The following is a 14,739-nucleotide window of genomic DNA, read 5'->3' on the forward strand; positions in this document are numbered from 1 at the left end:
CCACCAGTAGCTTTATAATTGTGCTTCTGCATTGGCTTTCTGACTTTGAATTGTAATCCAAATTCTGTAACTCTGTGGGCAAGAGGACTGTTTCTGATTCTTTCTTTTGAGGTGAGTTTTTCCTGCTAGTCATTTTGCTCAGTGCAGCATGGCCAAAAACAAGTTGTATTGGGAAAAGGAGAAAAAGAGAGAAGAGAAAGAAGAAAAGAAAAAGAAAAAGAAGGAAAACAGAAGAAAAGAGAAAAAAAGGGGGGGGGCAAACAGAAGTCAAAAAAGGAAAAACAAGGGGGAGTATCCTCTGGTTCTGTATATTGTAAGTCCCTCGACGTCCCCTGGAACTTTTCAGTGCTGCTTGGTCAATAATTTGTTTTGCCCCTGTCCCTCTAGCTGGTCTTCTGGGGGAGGGGCCTGTTGTGCTGATTTTCAGGTGTCAGCACTTGGGGGAGCTGCTCAGCCCCTGACTGGTGCAGGGCTCGGTGAGTAATGTTTAAGCTGCGTATCCGGTGAGGCCACTGTGAGGCTCAGTGGGGGTGTTTACCCCGTGAGGCCCCAGGAGGAACAACCGCAGTGGCGGGGCCAGCTCTGCAGCCCTGGAGTCAGCCCCCGCAGTAGCTCCGGGGCTCTCCCTCTGCAGGGCCTGGGGGCTCTGGGGCGGGGCCACTGATCTGCTCAGCTCGGGGCAGGAGCGTCCTTGCTGTCCTGGGCCCTCCCGGCCTCTGCCTGTTCCGGGGGAGGCTGGATCCTGGGCAGTGTCCCGGCGCCCTGTGCTCCGGGGCCTGCGCTGTTGGATCCGCGCTCCCGCCCCGCGCTCCCGCCCCGCAGCCCCCTCCGCGGAGCCGCCGCCCGAGCCCCTCCGAGCTGCTCCGGGTCCCGCCGTGCGCGCTGCAGCCCTTAGGGAGCTCGGGGCGCTCTCCCGGGGCGCAGGTGCCTGTTAGTGTCCCAGGGAGCCCGAGGGCATCCCCGCCCTCCTGGGTCCTGCTCCACCTCCCTGCAAGCCCCTTTCCGCTGGGAAGGTTGGTGCAGCTCCTGCTCCTCCGGGACGGGGCTCTCCTGTCCTGGGGACACTCGCCCCGGCCTCAGCCCGGCTCCTCGTGGGTCCCCTCCCCCTTGGAGGCCTTTTGTTTCTTTATTTCTTTTTCCCCGTCTTCCTACCTTGATAGAAGCGCGAACTCTTCTCACTGTAGCATTCCAGCTGGTCTCTCTTTAAATCTTAGGCCGAATCCGTAGATTTTCAGGATGGTTTGTAGGTTATCTAGGTAATTTGGTGGGGACAGGTGACTTGGGGACCCTACTCTTCCGCCATCCTGCCCCTCCTCCCCTCAGGAGCTTTTAAAATGTCCATTGCCTTGGGGAGCCTGGGTGGCTCAGTGGGTGAAGGGTCTGTCTTCAGCTCAGGTTATGATCTCAGAATCTGGGGAATCAAGCCCGGCATCCGGCTCCCTTCTCAGCAGGGAGTCTGCATCCTACCCCCCTTTGCAATTTCTGCCACTCCCCCTGCTTGTTCTCTCTCTCTCTCTCTCTCTCATAAATAAAAAAATCTTTAAAAATAAAATAAAATGCTCATTCCAGCTCCACACTCAGATCCACAGAATGGGGGTTCACAGAGAAGCAAATGGGCTACGTCTTTACCAAGTTTTCAGGGCTACTCTGATGAGCAGCCACCACAAAAACCAAGAATGACCCTGGAAGCTCTTGTGCTCTTCAGGCCCCACCCACATCCCAGTGCCTCAGTGCTGACAGGACACTACAAGCACCAAATTAGCCAGGACACTCTCTTCCTGGTCCTGAGACAGCCTATGATCCTGAGGCTTCCTTTCCCTCAAGGTCACCGGCTCTGAGACACCCCCCCCCCACCGCCATTCCAACAAGAACCTGCCATGAGCCCGCCCTGAAAGCTGTCCGCCCGCCCCACTCTCCAGTCATATCTCCTTGTGTGGAAATAAACAAGACCATCCAAATGAGAACAAGCAAAACCTACTTTTTCAGAACTGGTGAAAGCAAGGGAGGTCAGCCACCATCTCCTGCCCATGTTAGATAGTGGAACACAGGTTGTGGGAGCGGTATATGACAGGGAAGAGAGGGGAGGTTTGGGGTTGGTCTGCAGGGCAGGCAGATGACTGTATGTAGGGCAACCCATGTGACTGGTTAGGGAAGCATATCTGCTTTCTTGTCTGGTTGATGCTAAGTTGGATACAAGGACACGAATTAAGGAAGTGGGCAGTTATTGACCAAACCTGACTGTTGGGCCAAGACCTACAGAGGTTGTGGTCTGGCTTCCCGGGCTGGTGTTGCAAGTGTGGGGTCAGAGTTCTATTGCCGCGTACAGTCTGGCCACCATCTGTTATGTGTATGCATCTCTCACTGGGATCACCTCCATGATATGCTGAGTACCCTCCAACCTTTGTCTCAGGGTCTATCCCAGGGGACTCAGCATAGGACCTTCCCTGAAAGACAAGGATGAAGCCTGAGTGTTTTCTGAGACAGTGAGCTGGAGGCAAGCCCCCAGTGGGTGCCACCTTATAGGCCATGAGGTGCTCGTCCAGTGGGGGGGTTGGCCCTAAGTATGGCAGCAATGAAAGGAAGTCTTCACCTTCCTGACACACCCTGTGGCTAACAGGGCAATGGCCCCCAGAGATGCCCAGGCCCTGACAGTGAGACTAGTTAATATGGCCCTTCCAGGGCAAAAGGGATTTGCAGATGTGATTCAGGATGGTGAGGTGGGGGAGGGGAGTGGCCCTGGTTACCCAGGTGAGCCTTCAGTGTAATCACGCTCGTCCTTAAGGAGCAGAGAATCTGGCTTTGGTCAGAGACATGAGAGGGGAAGACAGGTCAGAGACACACCTTCCTCAGCAGGCAGCAGTTCCCAGGGACATGGGCTGCACTGGGCTCTAGACCCTGAGGCCTCTGGCCTTGTGCCTTTTCCTCCTCATCCTCTCTGGTACCAGCCTCTTCCAGGGATTGCCCAGAGTTCCACCTCCAAGCCCCAGAGAAGAGACTACCCTGGCAGTCCCTGCTCATGAAAGCTTGATTCAACGAGCTGTAGCTCATGGGGGCATCTCAGCAGGGCGGGTAGGGGACGATTTAGGGTGACCACACAACATCAATGTCTACACATGGCCCTTGGCTCTCCCAGGGCCAGGCCATAGGTCACACTGCTGTCACTGTTCTGCAGGGTGAGGTTTGAATGGCCTTGCCAATGACTATATAAAACTAAGTTCACTTTCAACACCACCACTTGCTCCCCCAGGGTCAGGCAGCTCCAAGAATGATCCCAAGATCCAGGACCACATGATGAGGCCTGCACTGGCCTCCACTGTTCCCAGCTGTAGCCACGTGACCTGTCCTAACAAGGAGCACCCCAACACCTGCACACCAGGCCCTTGCTGGTGCTCTGCCGTCAGCTCTTACCCTTTTCTCCTCCTTCCAAGAAAACTCCCACCTAATCATCAGAACCCAACTTCAATATCCCTTCCAGGGAGATAGTACATCCCACCTGTTACGGGGGAGTCCTCTGGGGAGCAAATGAGGTGGCGCTGGGTGAGCAGGAGCCTGCTGGGGAGTGAGGATAGTTGGAACTCAGGAGGATCAATGGGCGTGCAGTGTCTGCCATGAACCAAGCGGACTCAGGCCACCCTGGGAAAGGGTGTGACCCTGGCGCAGGTGGCTCTGTGCAGCCAAGGACAACCCTCCTGGGGCTGGGTGAGTGAGTACCTTGGTCCTGCCTGGGGGCCCAGTGGTGTCCTCCCCCGTCCCGAGCAGCCGAAGCACAGTGAGCAACTCCACCCTCTGCTCTCGCCAGCTATCCAAGTGACACCTGCTCTCCCCTCCGCTGAGTTCTTTATGACCAAACCTGGGCCTCGGACATCCCTCAGGACAGGCACAGAGAGCTCTGCAGACATAGCTCTGGTCTCCAGACACCCACCTCGATCTGACTGAGGGTCTGCTGCCTTCTTCAAAAGGCTCACAAATAACATGATGTCATGAGTAATTGTCATAGTGACAAAGCCAGGTGAGGAGTCTAGTCCCTGCACAGGTGAGCATGCATCAGGGCTTCCGAGGATATTTACCCACAAAACATAAGGGTGAGAGGAGCTCATCCTGTCAGGACCAGGCTCTGTTCCTGCTCTGCTGACCAACCCATAACCCTGGGGCTGACCCACCAGCACTTTGGGCTCCAAATCCCCAAGCCGAGAGCTCCCCCATTCCACACAGAACAATCACGTGTAAAGACTGGCAACTCTGTCCCACAAAGTTCACCAGGCTACTGACAGGTAAGGGTTGCCAGATTTGGCAAGTAAAATACAGAAAACCCAAGGAAATCTGAATTTCAGATAATGAATAACTTAGTCCAAGCACATCCCATGTAATATTTAGGATATACTAACAATTCACTTGCTGTTTCTCTGAAATTCAAATTTAGCCCTATATTTTAAGTGGCAACCTTAGGTAATGGGAGTTAGAAGACATGCCATGCCTTGAAGTCACCTCCACGCAGATGCCACAGCACTGGCCACGAGGAAGACATGTTGTGTCCAGCCTCCAAGAATCAATCCACTTCAGTGCGCTGAAAATTGACTGTTCTTGTGGTGCCTGAATTCAGTTTCACCCTTCGATCTAGGCTTCCATCACCACTGGCAAGCTTCTTAGTCCTCCTGGTGAACAGCATTACCTTCTGCACACTCCCTGATCAGCTGACCACTGCAAGTACATACCCTTGATACTGACCCAGCCACAAACCTGTTTCCCATTTGTGTCAGTTGGGCCCCTTTTACGTTAGGGGGAAAAATAAAGAAAAAAAACCCTTGAAAATCCAACTTGAATGGTCTTACAAAGTAAGGCTTTTATGGGAACTAATAACTGGAAAATCTAGCAGTACATGAGCTTCAGGATGAGTTTGATCAAAGGGTTGCCACTGCTGAATCTTTGTAATTCTCTACCCTCTTCTGGCTTCCTCCGCAGCCTGTCTTCATGTAGCAAGACACCTTCTAGCTCTGGGGGCTACATACTTCTTTATTCATCCACGGGAGAAAGAGAGAAGGAAGGAGAGAGAGCAGGATGGAGGAATGAGAAATAGCTTCTCCTCCCTCAGTTAAAGAAAATAAACCCTTCACTGGACTCTGATGGAGCCACCTCCAGTCACTTGCCCACCTGAACCAACAGAGTTGACATCGACCAATCAGAACCCCTTCCATGAGCTGGGGTGGTGGTAGCCTCTCCGAACCACTTGGCTACAAGGCCAGTGTGCCTGCTGCCCCACTGCTCCACCCAGGCCATGCCCAGCATGAAGGCAACAGCACCTTCACTGGGTGGATAAAGTCAGGGAGACAGGGGCCTTTCAAAAACGTTTGGACCTGAATTCTTTCTGGACACACTTGAGGCAGATAACTTGCCCACATCCATGTCCCCACTCCCACATGCTTTTCTTATGATGTGACAGTGACACTGTGTCACTAAAAGGTGGAGTTGAGTTTGTTTCCTACCCTTTGAGTCTCAGTGGCAGAAGTAACACTGCGCTCACTTCTTGGATCACAGCGCCAGCATGTGGATAAAATTCTCCTCATACTCCCAGCAGCCCTGGAGAAATGTATAAACTGCATCCTTTGTGAACAGAGAAATAAGACAAAACAAGTGTCTTACGGGCTCACCACTCAGATAACCACCATTGACTCTGAAAAAGAAAGTATAAGCAGGACATAAAGGTATGAGAAACAAGCAAACAAACAAAAAGAAAAAAGAATTACAATGGCAAAGAACATAAAGGTATCAGAGGCCCAGCAGATAATCCTCTCCAGGGGCAACCAGTTTTTGTTTCTGCCATTCCTTGTTTAGGTTCCCCCCCAAAAATCTCTCACTCGCACAGCACACCAAAACTCCCAAGGCCACTGCTCCCTGTTCTACAAGGCCCTGTGACATTTCTGCTTACCATCATTTGGAATGACCCGCCCTTTGAATCTGTCTCAGTGCACTGGGCCACCATCAGAGACCCCCATTGACAAACTGGTGTCTGTGCGCTGACCAGAGCCTAGGAGTCAGTGCCCGCTCATCCCAGCCAGGCACAGATCCTCAAGGGCCAGGCACTGGGCCCAGCAGGGGAAGGAAGAGGAGAGCAGCAAGTACCCAGAAGCCACAGCCATACTGCCAGGGCCTGGGCCCCTGCTCTGCTCTTCCTGCAACGTCTCACTCTCCCCGTGCCTCACTTTCCTGCCTGTACAGACAAGACAGGGATTAACTGAGATAGTACCTAGCACACAGTAAATGCTTTCCACATCTCCCTCTCACCATTACCATTTCCACCACTCACCAAAGGAGCCCAGTGACCTGGTTGTGGCCGAGACAGGCAGCACAAAGCAGGGCTGCTCAGGATCTGGAAAAACAGCAGGACTGTTCAGATGTCCCTTTGGCTTCTCAGCTGCGTGTCTAAGAATATGGGGACAGCGCAGTGTTACAATGGGATGGTTCAGGTCAGCTGAGCCACACTAGGCACAAACAAGCTGGGTCTAGGACAGGTACTCGGCCGTGAAGCCAGGACCCTCCACCACTGCCTGGGTCTCCCCAACCCCTCAGAGCTCCACTCTGGAGCCAGGTCTGCCCAGGTACTGTGGCCTGCACCATGAGGACTCAACCTCTCCCACCTGGCCACTCCACCCCAAGCCTTCTCACCCTCAGCCCCTCCTCCCAGGATCCCAGACCCAGGGGGAGAGCCATGGACTGACAGAAGGCATATCCAGGATTAAACACACTTGCTCCGGCCACAGGTTGTAAAAATCTGAGCCCCAAATCCACCAAAACTGGCCTCCTGACCCCACACTCATTCTCACCTCCGTGGAAACAAACAGGTGTGCCAAGGAACGTCAAATGTCAGATCTCGAAGGTATCCCAAGGGGCCTGCCAGCTCTTCCCTCTGGACAAGGCTGTGGCCTTCAACTGTGTCCTCTAGGATGCCAGGACTCCAGAACGTTCCAGAGTGTTCCCAGAACCCAGTGTAATGTCCCTGTGTTGCTGAGCAGATAAATCTGCAAGTAGCCTCCTCTATTGGAAAGAGCACTGTGGAAGGTTCTGTTAAGCTTAAAGATAAAAGTCACTTATTTTAATAGCAAAAATGGGTTTATTCAAGAATAGCAGAGAACTGCAACTTGGAACATGTAAGCTACTGCAAAACCATGGGCAAGTCGAACGGAGCAGAGGAACATTACTTCATGGAGAAGAAGGAAGGAGGAAGTGGGGAGGTGTTATTTGGAACCAGAGCCTACTGGAGAGAAGTAAGAATTGAGGATGAGGAGGAGGGGCAAGGTGGCGGAAGAGTAGGGTCCCCAAGTCACCTGTCCCCACCAAATTACCAAGATAACCTTCAAATCATCCTGAAAATCTACGAATTAGCCTAAGATTTAAAGAGAGACCAGCTGGAATGCTACAGTGAGAAGAGTTCACGCTTCTATCAAGGTAGGAAGACGGGGAAAAAGAAATAAAGAAACAAAAGGCCTCCAAGGGGGAGGGGACCCACGAGGAGCCGGGCTGAGGCCGGGGCGAGTGTCCCCAGGACAGGAGAGCCCCGTCCCGGAGGAGCAGGAGCTGCACCAACCTTCCCAGCGGAAAGGGGCTTGCAGGGAGGTGGAGCAGGACCCAGGAGGGCGGGGATGCCCTCGGGCTCCCTGGGACACTAACAGGCACCTGCGCCCCGGGAGAGCGCCCCGAGCTCCCTAAGGGCTGCAGCGCGCACGGCGGGACCCGGAGCAGCTCGGAGGGGCTCGGGCGGCGGCTCCGCGGAGGGGGCTGCGGGGCGGGAGCGCGGGGCGGGAGCGCGGATCCAACAGCGCAGGCCCCGGAGCACAGGGCGCCGGGACACTGCCCAGGATCCAGCCTCCCCCGGAACAGGCAGAGGCCGGGAGGGCCCAGGACAGCAAGGACGCTCCTGCCCCGAGCTGAGCAGATCAGTGGCCCCGCCCCAGAGCCCCCAGGCCCTGCAGAGGGAGAGCCCCGGAGCTACTGCGGGGGCTGACTCCAGGGCTGCAGAGCTGGCCCCGCCACTGCGGTTGTTCCTCCTGGGGCCTCACGGGGTAAACACCCCCACTGAGCCTCACAGTGGCCTCACCGGATACGCAGCTTAAACATTACTCACCGAGCCCTGCACCAGTCAGGGGCTGAGCAGCTCCCCCAAGTGCTGACACCTGAAAATCAGCACAACAGGCCCCTCCCCCAGAAGACCAGCTAGAGGGACAGGGGAAAAACAAATTATTGACCAAGCAGCACTGGAAAGTTCCAGGGGAAGCCAAGGGACTTACAGTATACAGAACCAGAGGATACTCCCCCTTGTTTTTCGCTTTTTGACTTCTGTTTGCCCCCCTTTTTTCTCTTTTCTTCTCTTTGTTTTCCTTCTTTTTCTTTTTCTTTTCTTCTTTCTCTGCTCTCTTTTTCTCCTTTTCCCAATACAACTTGTTTTTGGCCACTCTGCACTGAGCAAAATGACTAGCAGGAAAATCTCACCTCAAAAGAAAGAATCATCTATTACCGGGATCCCTGGGTGGCGCAGTGGTTTAGCCCAGGGCACGATCCTGGAGACCCGGGATCGAATTCCACATCGGGCTCTCGGTGCATGGAGCCTGCTTCTCCCTCTGCCTGTGTCTCTGCCTCTCTCTCTCTCTCTCTCTCTCACTGTGTGCCTATCATAAATAAATTTAAAAAAAAAAGAAAGAAAGAAAGAATCAGAAACAGTCCTCTTGCCCACAGAGTTACAGAATTTGGATTACAATTCAATGTCAGAAAGCCAATTCAGAAGCACAATTATAAAGCTACTGGTGGCTCTAGAAAAAAGCATAAAGGACTCAAGAGACTTCATGACTGCACAATTTAGATCTAATCAGGCAGAAATTAAAAATCAATTGCATGAGATGCAATCCAAACTAGAAGTCCTAACGACGAGGCTTAACGAGGTGAAAGAACAAGTGAGTGACATAGAAGACAAGTTGATGGCAAAGAGGGAAACTGAAGAAAAAAGAGACAAACAATTAAAAGACGATGAAGATAGATTAAGGGAAATAAGTGACAGCCTGAGGAAGAAAAACCTACATTTAATTTGGGTTCCCGAGGGCGCCAAAAGGGACAGAGGGCCAGAATATGTATTTGAACAAATCCTAGCTGAAAACTTTCCTAATCTGGGAAGGGAAACAGGCATTCAGATCCAGGAAATAAAGAGATCCCCCCCTAAAATCAATAAAAACCGTTCAACACCTCGACATTTAATAGTGAAGCTTGCAAATTCCAAAGATAAAGAGAAGATCCTTAAAGCAGCAAGAGACAAGAAATCCCTAAATTATATGGGGAGAAATATCAGATTAACAGCAGACCTCTCCACAGAGACCTGGCAGGCCAGAAAGGGCTGGCAGGATATATTCAGGGTCCTAAATGAGAAGAACATGCAGCCAAGAATACTTTATCCAGCAAGGCTCTCATTCAGAATGGAAGGAGAGATACACAGCTTCTAAGGCAGGCAAGAACTGAAAGAATATGTGACCACCAAACCAGCTCTGCAAGAAATTTTAAGGGGGACTCTTAAAATTCCCCTTTAAGAAGAAGTTCAGTGGAACAATCCACAAAAACAAGGACTGAAGAGATATCATGATGACACTAAACTCATATCTGTCAATAGTAACTCTGAACGTGAACGGGCTTAATGACCCCATCAAAAGGCGCAGGGTTTCAGACTGGATAAAAAAGCAGGACCCATCTATTTGCTGTCTACAAGAGACTCATTTGAGACAGAAGGACACCTGCACCCTGAAAATAAAAGGTTGGAGAACCATTTACCATTCAAATGGTCCTCAAAAGAAAGCAGGGGTAGCCATCCTTATATCAGATAAACTCAAATTTACCTCGAAGACTGTAGTGAGAGATGAAGAGGGACACTATATCATACTTAAAGGATCTATCCAACAAGAGGACTTAACAATCCTCAATATATAAACTCCAAATGTGGGAGCTGCCAAATATTTAAACCAATTAATAACCAAATTTAAGACATACTTAGATAATAATACACTTATACTTGGTGACTTCAATCTAGCTCTTTTTACCCTCGATAGGTCTTCTAAGCACAACATCTCCAAAGAAACGAGAGCTTTAAATGATACACTCGACCAGATGGATTTCACAGATATCTACAGAACTTTACAACCAAACTGAACTGAATACACATTCTTCTCAAGTGCACATGGAACTTTCTCCAGAATAGACCGCATACTGGGTCACAAATCGGGTCTGAACTGTTACCAAAAGATTGGGATCGTCCCCTGCATATTCTCAGACCATAATGCCTTGAAATTAGAACTAAATCACAGCAAGAAGTTTGGAAGGACCTCAAACACGTGGAGGTTAAGGACCATCCTGCTAAAAGATGAAAGGGTCAACCAGGAAATTAAGGAAGAATTAAAAAGATTCATGGAAACTAATGAGAATGAAGATACAACCATTCAAAATCTTTGGGATGCAGCAAAAGCAGTCCTAAGGGGGAAATACATCGCAATACAAGCATCCATTCAAAAACTGAAAAGAACTAAAATACGCATTCCTGGAAAACCTGAAACTACCAACACTGGAACAGGAAGAAATAGAAAACCTGAACAGGCCAATAACCAGGGAGGAAATTGAAGCAGTCATCAAAAACCTCCCAAGACACAAGAGTCCAGGGCCAGATGGCTTCCCAGGGGAATTCTATCAAACGTTTAAAGAAGAAACCATACCTATTCTACTAAAGCTGTTTGGAAGGATAGAAAGAGATGGAGTACTTCCAAATTCGTTCTATGAGGCCAGCATCACCTTAATTCCAAAACCAGACAAAGACCCCACCAAAAAGGAGAATTATAGGCCAATATTCCTGATGAACATCGATGCAAACATTGTCAATAGGATACTAGCCAATAGGATCCAACAGTACATTAAGAAGATTATTCACCATGACCAAGTAGGATTTATTCCCAGGACACAAGGCTGGTTCAACACTCGTAAAACAATCAATGTGATTCATCATATCAGCAAGAGAAAAACCAAGAACTATATGATCCTCTCATTAGATGCAGAGAAAGCATTTGACAAAATACAGCATCCATTCCTGATCAAAACACTTCAGAGTGTAGGGATAGAGGGAACTTTCCTCGACATCTTAAAAGCCATCTACGAAAAGCCCACAGCAAATATCATTCTCAATGGGGAAGCACTAAGCACTGGGAGCCTTTCCCCTAAGATCAGGAACAAGACAGGGATGTCCACTCTCACCACTGCTATTCAACATAGTACTGGAAGTCCTCGCCTCAGCAATCAGACAACAAAAAGAAATAAAACACATTCAAATTGGCAAAGAAAAAGTCAAACTCTCCCTCTTCGCCGATGACATGATACTCTACATAGAAAACCCAAAAGCCTCCACCCCAAGATTGCTAGAACTCATACAGCAATTTGGCAGTGTGGCAGGATACAAAATCAATGTCCAGAAATCAGTGGCATTTCTATACACTAACAATGAGACTGAAGAAAGAGAAATTAAGGAGTCAATCCCATTTACAATTGCACCCAAAAGCATAAGATACCTAGGAATAAACTTAACCGAGGAGGTAAAGGATCGATACCCTAAAAACTACAGAACACTTCTGAAAGAAATTGAGGAAGGCACAAAGAGATGGAAAAATATTCCATGCTCATGGATTGGCAGAATTAATACTGTGAAAATGTCACTGTTACCCAGGGCAATTTACACTTTTAATGCAATCCCTATCAAAATACCATGGACTTTCTTCAGAGAGTTAGAACAAATTATTTTAAGATTTGTGTGGAATCAGAAAAGACCCCGAATAGCCAGGGAAATTTTAAAAAAGAAAACCATAGCTGGGGGCATCACAATGCCAGATTTCAGGTTGTACTACAAAGCTGTGGTCATCAAGACAGTGTGGTACTGGCACAGCAACAGACACATAGATCAATGGAACAGAAGAGAGAACCCAGCAGTGGACCCTCAACTTTATGGTCAACTAATATTCGATAAAGGAGGAAAGACTATCCACTAGAAGAAAGTCAGTCTCTTCAATAAATGGTGCTGGGAAAATTGGACATCCACATGCAGAAGAATGAAACTGGACCACTCTCTTTCACCATACACAAAGATAAAGTCAAAATAGATGAAAGATCTAAATGTGAGACAAGAGTCCATCAAAATCCTAGAGGAGAACACAGGCAACACCCTTTTTGAACTCAACCACAGTAACTTCTTGCAAGATACATCCAGGAAGGCAAAAGAAACAAAAGCAAAAATGAACTATTGGGACTTCATCAAGATAAAAATCTTTTGCACAGCAAAGGATACAGTCAACAAAACTCAAAGACAACCTACAGAATGGGAGAAGAGATATGCAAATGACATATCAGATAAAGGGCTAGTTTCCAAGATCTATAAAGAACTTATTAAACTCAACACCAAAGAAACAAACAATCCAATCATGAAATGGGCAAACGACATGAAGAGAAATCTCACAGAGGAAGACATGGACATGGCCAACACGCACATGAGAAAATGCTCCGCATCACTTGCCATCAGGGAAATACAAATCAAAACCATAATGAGATACCACCTCACACCAGTGAGAATGGGGAAAACTAACAAGACTGGAAACAACAAATGTTGGAGAGGATCGGAGAAAGGGGAACCCTCCTGCACTGTTGGTGGGAATGTGAACTGGTGCAGCCACTCTGGAAAACTGGGTGGAGGTTCCTCAAAGAGTTAAAAACAGACCTGCCCTATGACCCAGCAATTGCACTGCTGGGGATTTACCCCAAAGATTCAGATAAAATGAAATGCCGGGAAACCTGCACCCCGATGTTTCTAGCAGCAATGTCCACAATAGCCAAACTGTGGAAGGAGCCTCAGTGTCCGTCGAAAAATGAATGGATAAAGAAGATGTGGTTTATGTATACATGGAATATTCCTCAGTCATTAGAAATGACAAATACCCACCTTTTGCTTCTACTTGGATGGAACTGGAGGGTATTATGCTGAGTGATACTTCAGCATCACTGAAGTGATCGGAGAAGGACAAACAGTGTATGTTCTCATTCATTTGGGGCATATAAATAATAGTGAAAGGGAATATAAGGGAAGGGAGAAGAAATGTGTGGGAAATATCAGAAAGGGAGACAGAACATGAAGACTCCTAACTCTGGGAAACGAACTAGGGGTGGTGGAAGGGGAGGTGGGCGGGGGGTGGGGGTGACTGGGTGACGGACACTGAGGGGGGCGCTTGACGGGATGAGCACTGGGTGTTATTCTGTATGTTGACAAATTGAACACCAATAAAAAATAAATTTATTAAACATACAAACAAACAAACAAATGGGACTCAGCCCCAGATGGCACCTGCATCGTAGCCTGGGGAAGCCCTGAAGCAGAGAACCCAGCCAAGCTGTGCCCAATCCTGACCCACAATTATTGTGACACAGTACAGCAGATGTTTCAATTTGCTAACTTTGTAAGTGTTCGTTTATGCAGCAATAGATAACGAATCCAATAACTAGAGGCATGTCATTGGATTTTTTCTTGCAAACTGCAAAGAAAGCCACAGTGGAAAGCCAGGCATGCTGAGAGCAGGGTCTGTCGGGAAGTTCACACTGTCTGTGTCACGACAGACCCTGAGTAAAATTCAGTGTGTTTGAATTGGCTGTGAGGCTGCCAACTGTGTCCCACGTGCTGCAGAAGCTGAGGTGGCAGGATAGAGGAACATCAGAGTCAGGGAACCAGGCCACCCAGGGACCATTCCACCTCCCTCTTTCTTACCCCAATGGGAGGCAGGGAAGAGCTTCCAGAAGATCCTAGGAGAGGAGAAGCCAAACCTAGGTCTCCACCAATGTCTGCAATTCCTCAAATTAGACAGACAGCACTTCCTATCCACTCAACCAAAGATATGAGGCTCCCAGCTGGGCAGGCTGGGCCTCACAAGTCCTGGCTCAAAGGCTCAAAATCTAACAAAACTAGATTCCATGGCTTCATGCCCAGCAGAAGGATAGATCTGGGTGTGCAGCCACATCTATTCGAAGGAAGAACACCAGTCTGGGCTTCACCAAGCCAGGCTTCCCTAGCCTGCCCCATGTCCCTCCGACACCCATTCACACCAGAGAACTTATGTAGGAGCTCTGCTTTGTGACCAGTTGGTGGGCAAAGCTGTGTTTTCCACATGGTGGTATAGTGCACAGCCAAGGCCAGCAGCAGGTGTCGTGGAAGCCAGAGGGTGTCATGCATGCCAGTGAGACAGAAGGGAGAAGAAAATGCATTCAATCAGCACTTCCTGGACATTAGGGACCAAAAATTCTCCGAGAGCTTGTGAAAACAGATTCCTGGGCCACACTCACAGAGAATCTGATTCAGAAGGTCTGGGGAGGAGCCTGAGCATCTATCTCCATTTCTCTCAGATTTCCAGTGTCTCCAGTTGCAGGCAGCACACTTCCAGCAGTAAGGGGTTGAAGAATGGATGAATGATGAATGGATGAATAGGACTCAGCAGAGAGCCTCTCACCCCTGCAGCAGTTCAAGCAGGCCTCAGATGGGACAGGAATAGTGCGTGCAACACACATGCACACAGAGACACATATGTATACAAAGCCTTTCACCCAGACTCACAGAAACACAGACACATGAACATGTAGACATGCAAGCACAGACACAGACATACAGACACACACAGAGAGACACCTGTAGGTATAGACATG

The 14,739-nt window shown here is 49.2% G+C and overlaps 1 protein-coding gene across 6 annotated transcripts in view; it reads right to left on the reverse strand.

Moving 5' to 3' along the window:
• The window catches only part of APMAP (adipocyte plasma membrane associated protein), a 172,241-nt gene that overhangs the window by 102,252 nt on the left and 55,250 nt on the right, over window positions 1–14,739 (reverse strand). For 3 of the 6 annotated variants that reach the window (XR_011995356.1, XR_011995355.1, XR_011995357.1), the window contains exons 9-11: window positions 6,819–8,657; window positions 6,302–6,417; window positions 5,481–5,668 (exon numbers count right to left, since the gene is read on the reverse strand). The exons of 2 other annotated variants lie outside the window; for them this stretch is intronic. The gene's annotated coding sequence lies outside the window, so the exon portion shown is untranslated. Of the gene's footprint in view, window positions 1–5,480; window positions 5,669–6,301; window positions 6,418–6,818; window positions 8,658–14,739 lie in introns of those variants that run through there. One more of the 6 variants, XR_011995354.1, reaches the window with a different exon arrangement.

The sequence above is a fragment of the Vulpes vulpes genome, chromosome 11, assembly GCF_048418805.1.
Source record: "Vulpes vulpes isolate BD-2025 chromosome 11, VulVul3, whole genome shotgun sequence".
Taxonomy (NCBI): Eukaryota; Metazoa; Chordata; class Mammalia; order Carnivora; family Canidae; genus Vulpes; species Vulpes vulpes.